General features: G+C 48.0%; 1 pseudogene; it reads left to right on the top strand.

Annotated features, from left to right (window-relative positions):
- The first annotated feature begins 504 nt into the window (after positions 1-504).
- On the top strand, positions 505-1019 carry LOC104675882 (annotated as a pseudogene).
- The last annotated feature ends 11051 nt before the right edge of the window (positions 1020-12070 follow it).

Below are 12070 nucleotides of genomic sequence, written 5' to 3'. Positions count from 1 at the left end.
CCCCAAGGCTGCCCCCTCCCCTCACGAGTCACAATTCTGGGCCTCCAGAATGCCTAACTTCAAGTTATGGTTCCCATGACTTCTCCTTGGGTTTCATTAATTTGCTCGAGCAGCCCACAGAGCTTAGAGAAGAAAAAAAAAAAAGAAAAAAAAAAAAAAAAAACCTTGCGTCTCCTGGCTATTACAAAGAACATTACCAAAAATACAGATAAAGAGTTGCACAGGACCAGGTTTTGGGAAGGGGTGTAGAGTTTCATACCCCCTGAGGGAGCATCACCCTCCAGAAGCCTCCATGTATTCAGGTATCTGGAAGCTCTCTGAACCCTATCCTGTTGGGTTTTTATGGAAGCTTCATTACACTGGAATGGCTGACTAAATCACCGGTCATTGGTGATCAGCTTAATCTTCAGCTCCTCTCCTCTCCTAGGAGGCTAGAAGTTCCAATCCTCTAATCATGCCTTAATCTTTCCGGTGACCAGACTTCCGTCCAGACCGAAACCCAAGATGGCTGCACTCTTGCTGAGACATGTTGGTTGTCATTGCCTCCGAGCCCACTTTAGCCCTCAGCTCTGTATCAGAAATGTTATTCCTTTGGGAACCATGGCCAAAGAAGAGATGGCGTGGTTCTGGAATAAGAACATTATGGGTTCAAACCGTCCTGTATCTCCCCACATCACTATCTACAGTTGGTCTCTTCCCATGGCGATGTCCATCTGCCACAGTGGCACTGGTATTGCTTTGAGTGCGGGAGTCTCTCTTTTTGGCATGTCAGCCCTGTTACCCCCTGGGAACTTTGAATCTTATTTGGAACTCGTGAAGTCCCTGTGTCTGGGGCCAGCACTGATCCATACAGCTAAGTTTGCACTCATCTTCCCTCTCATGTATCACACATGAGATATGAGATCCGACATATGATGTGGGACCTAGGAAAAGGCCTGAAGATTCCCCAGCTATACCAGTCTGGAGTGGTTGTCCTTGTTCTTACTGTGTTGTCCTCTATGGGGCTGGCAGCCATGTGATGAAGGGAGGTTCCCAGCATCATCTTCCTACGTTATTACATTCACCTATCTTTCTGTTTGTCATTCTTATCTCCAGCCTGGGAAAAGTTCTCCTTATTTGTTTAGATCATTTTGTACTTTCAGATCCCCCTGGAGCAGTAGAGTACCTTGTAGACCATAATAGTGGAAAAGGGTCTAGTTTTCCCCTTGTTTCTAAAGATGGGGTGGCTGCAAAAACTCCCCTTTTTTTGCCCTCAGCTTGCCTACTCTCGGCCTAGAAGCAGTTATTCTGTCTCTATATTGGGCTTGGATTTGTGCTGAGGATCAGCTTTCGGCTCCTTCTTCCGGAGACAGTGGAAACAATGCCAGCTCTGTGGCTTCTGCCCTGGGGACTGGGGGCAAGGCTTTGGGTGCCACTGCCTGTGGGTTCCTGGCTTAAAGGACAATTCTGTTCATTGGTGAGAGCCCAGGCCATTAACACCTATGCAGTGTTATTGAAAGAAGAGAGGTGGGGGTGGAGGGGAATCAGTCTGTCCCAGCTAGAGGGAGATAAAGAGGGCTAGTTAGTTCTTGGAGCAGCTGCTTTTGAGGAGAAAATATATAACTTTTGACACAAGAAGAAGATCCAGAAAATCATCATTGAACATATTAATGGTTATTTCTTTTTCTTGGATTTCCAGAAAAGCCTCTTAATTTTATGCTTTGTCATCGAAGTCATGTACCCTTTTTTTCTGAAACTGAATTAAAATACTCATTTTATCTTTGACTCTCCTTGAAATCTAGAGAAACCAAGAAAATGGCTGTTGGGAAGGAACCAATTTCCTCTTCCCTCAGGTCTCAGACATTTACATCCTCCCTCTCCCCACAATCTGACCTTTCCCAGGAGGGAAACAGTTTTCCTACATCTCATCATTGGAAAAGTTTTCAGGGAATCAGATAGAACTTAGCCAGAGATTTAAATATCAAAGAGACGCCTCAGAGAAGGAAGGAGAAAAAGAAAAGAAGTGATGCATGTAGAGTGCTTTTGGGTTATAGGCACCAAAATCCCATTAAGGACTGCTTATAAGCTTCATGGTACAGTTCAGCAAATTATGATTCATTGAGTGCCACAGAAGACCAGTGTTGGTGACAGCTAAGGGATGATGACCTGAAGTTATAGGCTTGGGGTGAATGAAGAACAGAGATTAAAAAAAAAGAGAGAGAGATTGTTGAAAACCTGGCAAAAATGTATAATTTAAAGAGAAAACTTGCTGCTTTTAAAATCCATATAGGCCAGGCTTTAGCAGGCATGCTGTTTTGATAGTTTTTGGGAATTCTGGAATAAGAGACCTATCTGGTCTGTCACTTTGAGTTGCTGGCCAGCCAGTTAAAGCTATGGGTCAAAGAAGGGAAATGGTAACTGGCTGGTGTCAATTGGATAGGAAGACCTTAGTTAAGGTGAGGACCTGCTGTTTTAACAGTCTTCATTCAGGGTCCCAAATAGTATTTGACGTTAAGTAATGATTGCTTTTCGCTTTTTACTAGAGGGGCCCTGGGAAGTCCTTGTACCTTTCCTTCATTTTAAACCAGCTGTTCTCTACTTTGTCCTTGGAATGAGGGACAAGTGATCATGAGAGAACACTTTGTCACTGGGATGGGGAAAGGTTTGGCAAGGGCATTAAATTTAACAGCCAGTGCCAGGAAAATGTAAAACGGGGTCAATGATAAACAGATGTTAGAGGCTGGAAAATGGGTAGGGCAGATGAATTTTTTGGTGGTTTCTTACCATTTGGGTGATTGAAGCATGGTAGTGGGTGGGTAGGGAGTGTGACAGAGCATCATGTTTGTTATTCTGCCTTAAATTTCTACTTACTGTCTTTGTTTTTCTTCTCTGTCTTCCAATCACTTTAATATCTTCAATTTTCAAACTATATTTGTACTTGGGCTTATATAGAAAGTCTTACACAAACATAGTATCTTCTACTTTGGTTTTCCCTACCTTTTCTTCCCCCACCTTCTCCAAACACACATATACACACTCTGCTTAGCAATTCTACTTCTGATTTTGTAGTTGTTAGTTGTACATGTTCAGGATAAAAATGATTGGGTAGGGTTGAGGGACTGGTTCTTTGAGGTTTTGCCCTTTTTCCATGATTCAGACTGACTTTCTCTTCGTCATTTCTGGAGTATATCTGACTCAATTCTTGTAAAAATGTGTTCCACCCAAACCACTGTATGTTCCTTTCCTTACTTTATTTTCCCCCACCTTCCTACTCCTAATTGTGTTACAAGAGACAGCCATAGCAGGAATGGAAAATCCAGATCAGTAAAAGATTCAACAACAACAACAAAAGAAATCTTTTGTAAGAAATCAAACATATATCTCAGTCCTGGGCCCAGTACAAACACATTCCTCCATATATCTCAGTCCTGGGCCCAGTACAAACATTCCTCCATTTGTCTCAACTTCCTGGGCCCAGTACAAACATTCCTCCATTTGTCTCAACTTTAGAAAAACACCACCTGGAGAGTCCCCGATAAGGTCACAACCGTTTGTGGAGTGGTTTTACTGAAAGTGCAGGAACCAATAAAAAAACTGCTAAATGTATAACTTAAAATGTTAACCAATTGTAATACTGTAACCAAAAGAATTCCTTTGTTTCTCTGTAACCTTACATATCCTGTTTACATCGGGCTATAAAAAGTGAGCACATGCATCGTTCGGGGCCCTCTTGTATGCTGTGGAGCAGAGGGACCAAGTTCGAACTTGCAGTAAAGATCCTTGCCGCTTGGCTTTGACTCTGGACTCTGGTGGTCTTCTTCGGGGAATAAACGGTCTGGGCATAACATCTGGGGGCTCGTCCGGGATTCCCCAAGCCCACCAGACCCCTGGTCAACGGATCTACCAGGAGCTGCAGATAGGTGAGCCGGCTCGTCTCCGTTTGTCTTGTCTGTCTGTGTCTGTTCTGAACCTGTATCTGTGACTCGTGAGGTCTGAAACTGAAGCTGACACAGTCCTGGCGGACGTGCTATAGGATGGCCAGCGGAGACCAGTGGAAGACGTCCCCTGGCTCTCGCCTGATTTAGATTTCTATCTGAACTGATTCTGACCCGGGCTTCCGGAGTGCGCACGCGGCTAGATAGTATAGATACTCCAGTTTTCCTTTGCAGGAATTCTAACCCATATTCTATTGCAGAAGGAGACTACAAACTATTACAGAATGGGTAATACCCAGAGCACACCCCTATCTCTCCTTATAAATAATTTCAAGGATGTTAGGGCAAGGGGCCATGATATTAGTGTGGAAATCAGGAGGGGAAAGCTAATCACTCTGTGCCGCTCCGAATGGCCCGCCTTTAATGTAGGGTGGCCACCTGAAGGGACATTCTGTCTTCCTGTCGTCACTAAAGTAAAGTCCAAGGTTTTTCTACCTGGGCGTGCTGGCCACTTGGATCAAATCCCATATATTCTCATATGGCAGGACCTTGTTGAGAACCCTCCCCCTTGGCTGTCCGCTTTCCTACTAGCCCCCAAACCATGCAAGGCACTGGTTGCTCGGCTGCTAAAATCCAAGCAACCGACCACCCCCCCATCCTGTTTTACCTGATAGCGGGGACCCACTGTCCATAGATCCCCCTCCGTACCCCTCCGGGCCCCAAGCCCCAGCCCCCCGGGCTGAGCCGCAGGAAGAAGTAGGCGGACGGGAGGCGGCCGGCGCACCCGAGCTCACTGAAAGTGAAAGTAACTCTGAAGGACCACCGGGGCGGACGCGAGGGCGCACTTTGCGGATTAGCCCCCCCCCCAGCCGCCTGACTCCACAGTGGCTCTACCCCTTTGGGAAATAGGACCCCCAGATGACACGGGAATCCCCAGGCTCCAGTACTGGCCATTCTCCACCAGTGATCTGTATAACTGGAAGACTCAGAGTGCCCGGTTTTCAGACAACCCCAAAGATTTAATGGCTTTATTAGATAGTGTCATGTTCACCCACCAGCCCATTTGGGATGATTGTCAGCAGCTCCTCCGAATTTTATTCACAACGGAGGAGCGAGAGAGAATCCAGGTAGAAGCTAGAAAGTTGGTCCCGGGGGACGACGGTCAACCGACTGCCAACCCCGACCTCATAAATGCGACTTTTCCGCTGACCAGGCCGGCGTGGGACTACAACACAGCAGAAGGTAGGGGACGGCTACACCTTTATCGCCAGACTCTAATGGCGGGTCTCCGGGCAGCTGCTCGCAAGCGCACTAATTTGGCTAAAGTATACTCTGTTCTGCAGGGAAAGACAGAAAGCCCAGCTACCTATTTAGAAAGATTAATGGAAGCTTTTAGACAGTACACCCCCATAGACCCAGAGGCCCCAGGAAGTCAGGCAGCTGTTGTAATGTCTTTTGTAAATCAGGCGGCCCCAGACATTAAAAAGAAACTCCAGAAATTAGAAGACTTAGAGGGAAAACAGATTCAGGACCTCCTTCAGATAGCCCAGCGAGTTTACAATAATAGAGATACTCCAGAGGAAAAGCAATTTAAGGCCACTGAAAAAATGACCAAGGTCCTGGCAGCAGTAGTACAAAAAGAGCATCTACAGCCAGAGGACGCCCAACCTAGGCGGTCCCCCAGACATGATAATCTAAGCAAAGACCAATGTGCCTACTGTAAGGAGGCTGGCCATTGGATAAAGGACTGCCCTAAAAAGAAACAACACAGAGGACAGGGACCCCCTAGGTCTAAACCCATGCTAGTCACTCAAGACGAAGACTAGGGAAGACGGGGTTTGGACCCCCTCCCCGAACCTAGGTTAACTTTGCAAGTGGAGGGGTCCCCAGTTCAGTTCTTGGTCGATACGGGAGCACAGCACTCAGGTCCTAGTTAAAACTAATGGAAAATTATCCTCCAAGTCTTCGTGGGTACAAGGGGCCATAGGGATTAAGAAATACCCCTGGAAGACACAAAGAACAGTAAACCTCGGAGCCAGGAATGTAACCCATTCTTTCCTGGTCATCCCTGAGACACCCCTGTCCCCTATTAGGGAGAGACCTGCTAACTAAAAAGGGAGCACAGATCCATTTCCTCCCTGAGGGGCCTGTCATGACCAACTCCCAAAATCAGCCCATGTCCGTCCTGACTATAACCCTAGAAGATGAGTACCGGCTCCACCAGGAGCGAGCGGCCCCTGACCAGGACATAGCAACCTGGCTCCGGCAATATCCAGGAGCTTGGGCGGAAACAGGGGGCTTAGGACTAGCAAAACACCATCCTGCCTTGTTTGTTGAACTCAAGCCTGGGACAGACCCAGTTCGGGTACGCCAATACCCGATGCCCCTAGAGGCCAAAGAAGGGATTGCACCACATATTCGCCAGCTCCTCGACCAAGGGGTCCTTCGCCCATGTCACTTGCCCTGGAATACTCCATTGTTGCCAGTACAGAAACCCAATAGCGGAGAGTACAGACCTGTACAAGACTTGAGCGAAGTCAATAAGAGGGTTATGGACATACATCCAACTGTGCCTAACCCATACACCCTCCTGAGTACTCTAAACCCTAAACATCAATGGTACACTGTTTTAGATCTGAAAGATGCCTTCTTCAGTTTGCCTTTAGCCCCTCAGAGCCAAAAGCTCTTCGCCTTCGAGTGGACTGACCCTGAAAGGGGCATAAGTGGCGAATTGACATGGACCAGACTGCCGCAGGGATTCAAAAACTCTCCTACCCTGTTCGATGAGGCCCTCCATGAAGACCTGGGTGAGTACCGACGCAAACACCCTGAAGTAACTTTACTACAGTATGGTGATGACCTCCTGATTGCGGCCGAGACCCAAGAAACTTGCCTCCAAGGGACCAAGGGTCTCTTGCAAGCTCTAGGGAATCTAGGCTACCGGGTCTCGGCAAAGAAAGCTCAAATCTGTAAACCAGAAGTAATATATCTGGGGTACCTGCTAAAAGGAGGGCAGCGCTGGTTAACAGATGCCCGGAAGCAGACTGTTCTGCAGATCCCCAGGCCACAATCCACCCGGCAAGTAAGGGAATTCCTGGGGTCGGCGGGATTTTGTAGACTATGGATACCTGGGTTCGCAGAGCTGGCTAAACCCTTATATCAGGCAACACGGGGACAGCAGCCATTTAATTGGACAGAAGAAGCCGAGTCGGCTTTCCAACAGATCAAAACCACCCTACTCTCTGCGCCTGCACTAGGACTACCTGATGTCACCAAGCCCTTCCACTTATACATGGACGAGAGCAAGGGTGTCGCCAAGGCGGTGCTAACTCAGAACTTAGGCCCCTGGCGGAGGCCAGTTGTCTACCTGTCAAAGAAATTAGACCCAGTGGCTGCCAGGTGGCCCCCATGTCTCCGAATGATCGCAGCCACAGCCCTGATGGTACAAGATGCTGATAAACTTGTCATGGGTCAAGAATTACGGGTCGTTACCCCACATGCCATCGAGGGTGTACTCAAACATCCACCTAATCGATGGATAAGTAACGCCCTGCTCACCCACTACCAAGGACTACCACTAAACCCCCTCAGGATAACTTTCCTGCCCCCAACAACCTTAAACCCTGCCTTGCTGCTGCCCAACCCAGACCTGGACGCCCCGCTCCATGATTGCACCGAGATACTAGCTCAAGTGCACGGAGTTCGAGAGGACCTGCAGGACCGCCCACTTCCTGATGCTGACCTCGTTTGGTTCACTGATGGGAGCAGCTTCATACACCAAGGCCAGAGGTATGCAGGAGCAGCAGTGACTTCAGAGACTAAGGTAACCTGGGCGGAACCCCTGCCCCCGGGGACATCGGCCCAGAAGGCCGAACTGATAGCGCTCACCCAAGCTCTTACCTTAGGGGCAGGGAAGAAACTGACAGTATACACAGACAGCCGATATGCTTTTGCTATGGCGCATATACATGGGGCCATTTACAGGGAGCGAGGGTTACTAACGGCTGAAGGAAAAGAGATAAAAAACAAGCAAGAGATCCTAGCCCTGTTAACAGCCCTATGGAGACCAGAAAAATTGGCTATTGTACATTGCCCAGGGCATCAGAAACCAACCACTCCAATTGCTCAAGGCAACTTTCTGGCAGACCAAACTGCAAGGAGTGTGGCAAAGGCTCCCAACCAACTCCTTGCACTCCAGCTCCCTGATCCGGGCCCCCAGGACTTGCCATATCTCCCTGATTATTCAGAACAAGATCTCCAGTGGATTGACAAACTTCCCCTGAAACGGATCCAAAATGGGTGGTGGACTGATACTAATGACCAAACTATCCTACCAGAAAAATTAGGACAACAAGTGTTGGAACACATCCACCGAACCACCCACCTGGGTGCCCGGCAGATGATAGACCTGATCAGACGCTCCAAGCTCAAGATCAGACATATAGCTGAGACGGCCAGCAGCATCGTGACAAGTTGCAAAGTCTGCCAGCTTAACAACACCTATCCCCAATCCCAGGCTGCAACGGGAACAAGGCTCAGGGGAACCAGGCCTGGTATCTACTGGGAAGTAGATTTTACTGAGATAAAGCCAGGAAAATACGGGTATCGGTACTTACTTGTCTTTGTAGATACTTTTTCAGGGTGGACTGAAGCATTCCCAACCAAAAGAGAAACCGCTCAGGTTACAGCAAAGAAAATTCTGGAAGACATCCTCCCCAGGTATGGCTTCCCCATCCAGCTAGGGTCAGATAATGGGCCGGCCTTCGTTGCTAAGGTAAGTCAGGATTTGGCTTCCATCCTTGGGGCAAATTGGAAACTACATTGCGCTTACAGGCCCCAAAGTTCAGGACAGGTAGAAAGGATGAATCGGACCTTAAAAGAGACCTTAACTAAATTGACTATGGAGACTGGCGCTAATTGGGTGGTCCTTCTCCCCTACACTCTGTTCCGGGTGCGTAATACCCCTTACAGGCTGGGTCTTACCCCTTATGAAATCATGTATGGCAGATCCCCACCCCTGGTTCCCAGCCTAAAAGATGATCTGCTCAAATCTGAAACAGAAAATGTCTCTGAACTCTTATTTTCCCTACAAGCCTTGCAGAAAATTCATCAAGAAATCTGGCCTAAGCTGAAGGAACTATATGAGACCGGTCCCCCACCAACACCCCATCCGTACCAGCCGGGAGACTGGGTCCTGGTTAAGCAACACCGACAAGAGACCTTAGAACCCAGGTGGAAGGGACCACTCCAGGTACTCCTAACCATGCCCACCACCCTAAAGGTAGAAGGCATCGCGTCGTGGATCCACTACACCCACGTCAAACCAGTGGACCCAACCTCCGACCTTCTTGGACTAATCACGGCAGTGACTGAAGCACCAGCCACGTGGACTGTGGACAGAGCTAAGAACAACCCCTTAAAACTCACCCTGCGCCGGCAGCATAGCTCACTGCAAACATGCAGCTAGGTAGTCTAACCCTAACGTTAGTCGCCCTAGTGGCTGCTGGGGCAAACACAAAACCAGTTCCTAACCCCTTTGTCTGGAGATTCTGGCTTTACGAAAACCGAACCCACCCTGGGCAACCTCGTAAGCCCGGGAAGTTATTGGCCAGTGCTGATTGCCCCTCCACAGGGTGCAGTGACCCAATTTTGCTGAATTTTACTGGTTTTCAGATAGCCAAACCAATGGCGCCAATAATATGTTTTGAGTTTGATCAGACTAAGTACAATTGTAAACACTATTGGTGGCACCAAAACGCAGGCTGCCCCTACAGTTACTGTAAAATGCACTCAGTCAGAGGGTGGAATGAGCAATCCGGGTGGAACTTCTACCAGCAGGGTAGAGGTGGCATCTATACTTGGATAGTTAAGGACCCTTGGAACTCCCGCTGGACCACGCCTCAACATGGGGCTGTATACTATTCCTCTTCCTCCACGTGGCCTAGCAGTCACCTCTTTCTGTGGCGTGGCCTAGTTCAGGTACGGCCCCTGGTCCATGGGGATATCCAATGACAGGAAGACAGACTAACACAAGATTTACGTCCTTTCTCCTGGTTAGAATTATTACAAGAAAGATTAGAACTTGCTAACCTTACAGGACTTCACAGCTTGTCTGGCTGCTTTCTGTGTGCCACCCTAGGGCGTCCACCGCTAACCGCTGTCCCTCTGCCATGGGAATCCTTTACCCAAACTAACAACCTTCGGAATCTCTCGAATGCCCCTATTCTTAATGTGCCACTGTACCGGAACCCCAGTCAGGAGAAGTTTCCCTACTGTGTTTCAGGCACTAACTCTAGCCTCTGCAACATCACTGTAATGCCCCCTAATACCAACCTGAGGGCCCCGCCGGGCATATTCTTTTGGTGTAATGGAACATTATCTAAGACCATCTGGTCCCTCTGTTACCAACCTACTGTGTCTCCCTGTCACACTAGTTCCCCGGTTAACTCTACCAACTGCTGGCGAGTTCCTGGGGTACACCGGTAACTGGACTAGCACTGCTATACACCCAGCCCCTAGACCGAGACCTGCACGAGCCATATTTCTCCCCCTCATTGCGGGAATCTCCCTCACCACATCCCTCATTGCGGCCGGACTGGCAGGGGGAGCCCTAGGTCACACCCTCATAGAAAGCAACAAGTTGTACCAACAATTTGCCGTTGCTATGGAGGAGTTGGCTGAGTCCCTTGCCTCCCTTCAGCCACAGCTCACATCCCTAGCTCAGGTAACCTTGCAGAACCGGAGGGCCCTAGACCTACTCACTGCTGAAAAAGGTGGTACATGTATGTTCCTGAAGGAAGACTGTTGTTTTTACATAAATGAATCAGGGCTTGTAGAGAACCGGGTCCAACAGTTAGGCAAGTTAAGCATAGAAATGAAAAAACAGCAATTTGCCTCAGCTGCAAACCAATGGTGGAATTCCTCCATGTTTTCTCTGTTAGCTCCCTTCCTTGGACTCCTGCTAAGCCTACTATTTCTGTTTACCATAGGACCCTGTGTTATTAACCGAATTTTGCAGTTTGTCAGGAAAAGGTTTGACACCATACAGCTCATGGTCCTCAGAGCCCAATACCAACCTGTAAACGCGGAAACAGAATCAGACTTATAAGACCCAAGATTGGCTCCAGAGGTACCTGAGAAAGGGGGAAATGAAAGAGATAAACCATATATCTCTCAACGTCCTGGGCCCAGTACAAACACATTCCTCCATTTGTCTCAACTTCCTGGGCCCAGTACAAACATTCCTCCATTTGTCTCAACGTCCTGGGCCCAGTACAAACATTCCTCCATTTGTCTCAACGTCCTGGGCCCAGTACAAACATTCCTCCATTTGTCTCAACTTCCTGGGCCCAGTACAAACATTCCTCCATTTGTCTCAACTTCCTGGGCCCAGTACAAACATTCCTCCATTTGTCTCAACTTCCGAGCCCAGTACAAACACATTCCTCCATATATCTCAGTCCTGGGCCCAGTACAAACATTCCTCCATTTGTCTCAACTTTAGAAAAACACCACCTGAAGAGTCCCTGATAAGGTCACAACCGTTTGTGGAGTGGTTTTACTGAAAGCGCGGGAACCAATAAAAAAAAAAAAAACTGCTAAATGTATAACTTAAAATGTTAACCAATTGTAATGCTGTAACCAAAAGAATTCCCTTGTTTCTCTGTAACCTTACATATCCTGTTTACATCGGGCTATAAAAAGCGAGCACATGCATCATTCGAGGCCCTCTTGTATGCTGTGGAGCAGAGGGACCAAGTTCGAACTTGCGGTAAAGATCCTTGCCCCTTGGCTTTGACTCTGGACTCTGGTGGTCTTCTTCAGGGAATAAACGGTCTGGGCATAACACTCCAGCGTAGGCAACAGAGTAAGACCCTGTCTCGAAAAAAAAAAAAAAAAAAAAAGGCAGAGCTCAAGACATTAAGGATTTTTTTTTTAAGTTGGACTTTGGCACCTGTGTTACACGATTGGTTCTGGAACATTCTAGAATGTGTTTTCTGACGTGGGTCTGTAGTGGAGGCCTACAGAGTTTTCACTGGACCTGCTTTGATCCTGTCTCTGCTGTGCGGCCTTGTGCAGTTATACCAGCTCTCTGATGTGCCAATATTGCTGTGTCAATATTGATGTGTCAATATTGCTACTTCATAGATTATTTT

This window comes from Rhinopithecus roxellana, chromosome 6, assembly GCF_007565055.1.
Source record: "Rhinopithecus roxellana isolate Shanxi Qingling chromosome 6, ASM756505v1, whole genome shotgun sequence".
NCBI classification, from domain to species: Eukaryota; Metazoa; Chordata; class Mammalia; order Primates; family Cercopithecidae; genus Rhinopithecus; species Rhinopithecus roxellana.
Note: the sequence above shows the minus strand (reverse complement) of the source record. Positions and strands in the feature narration are given on the sequence as shown.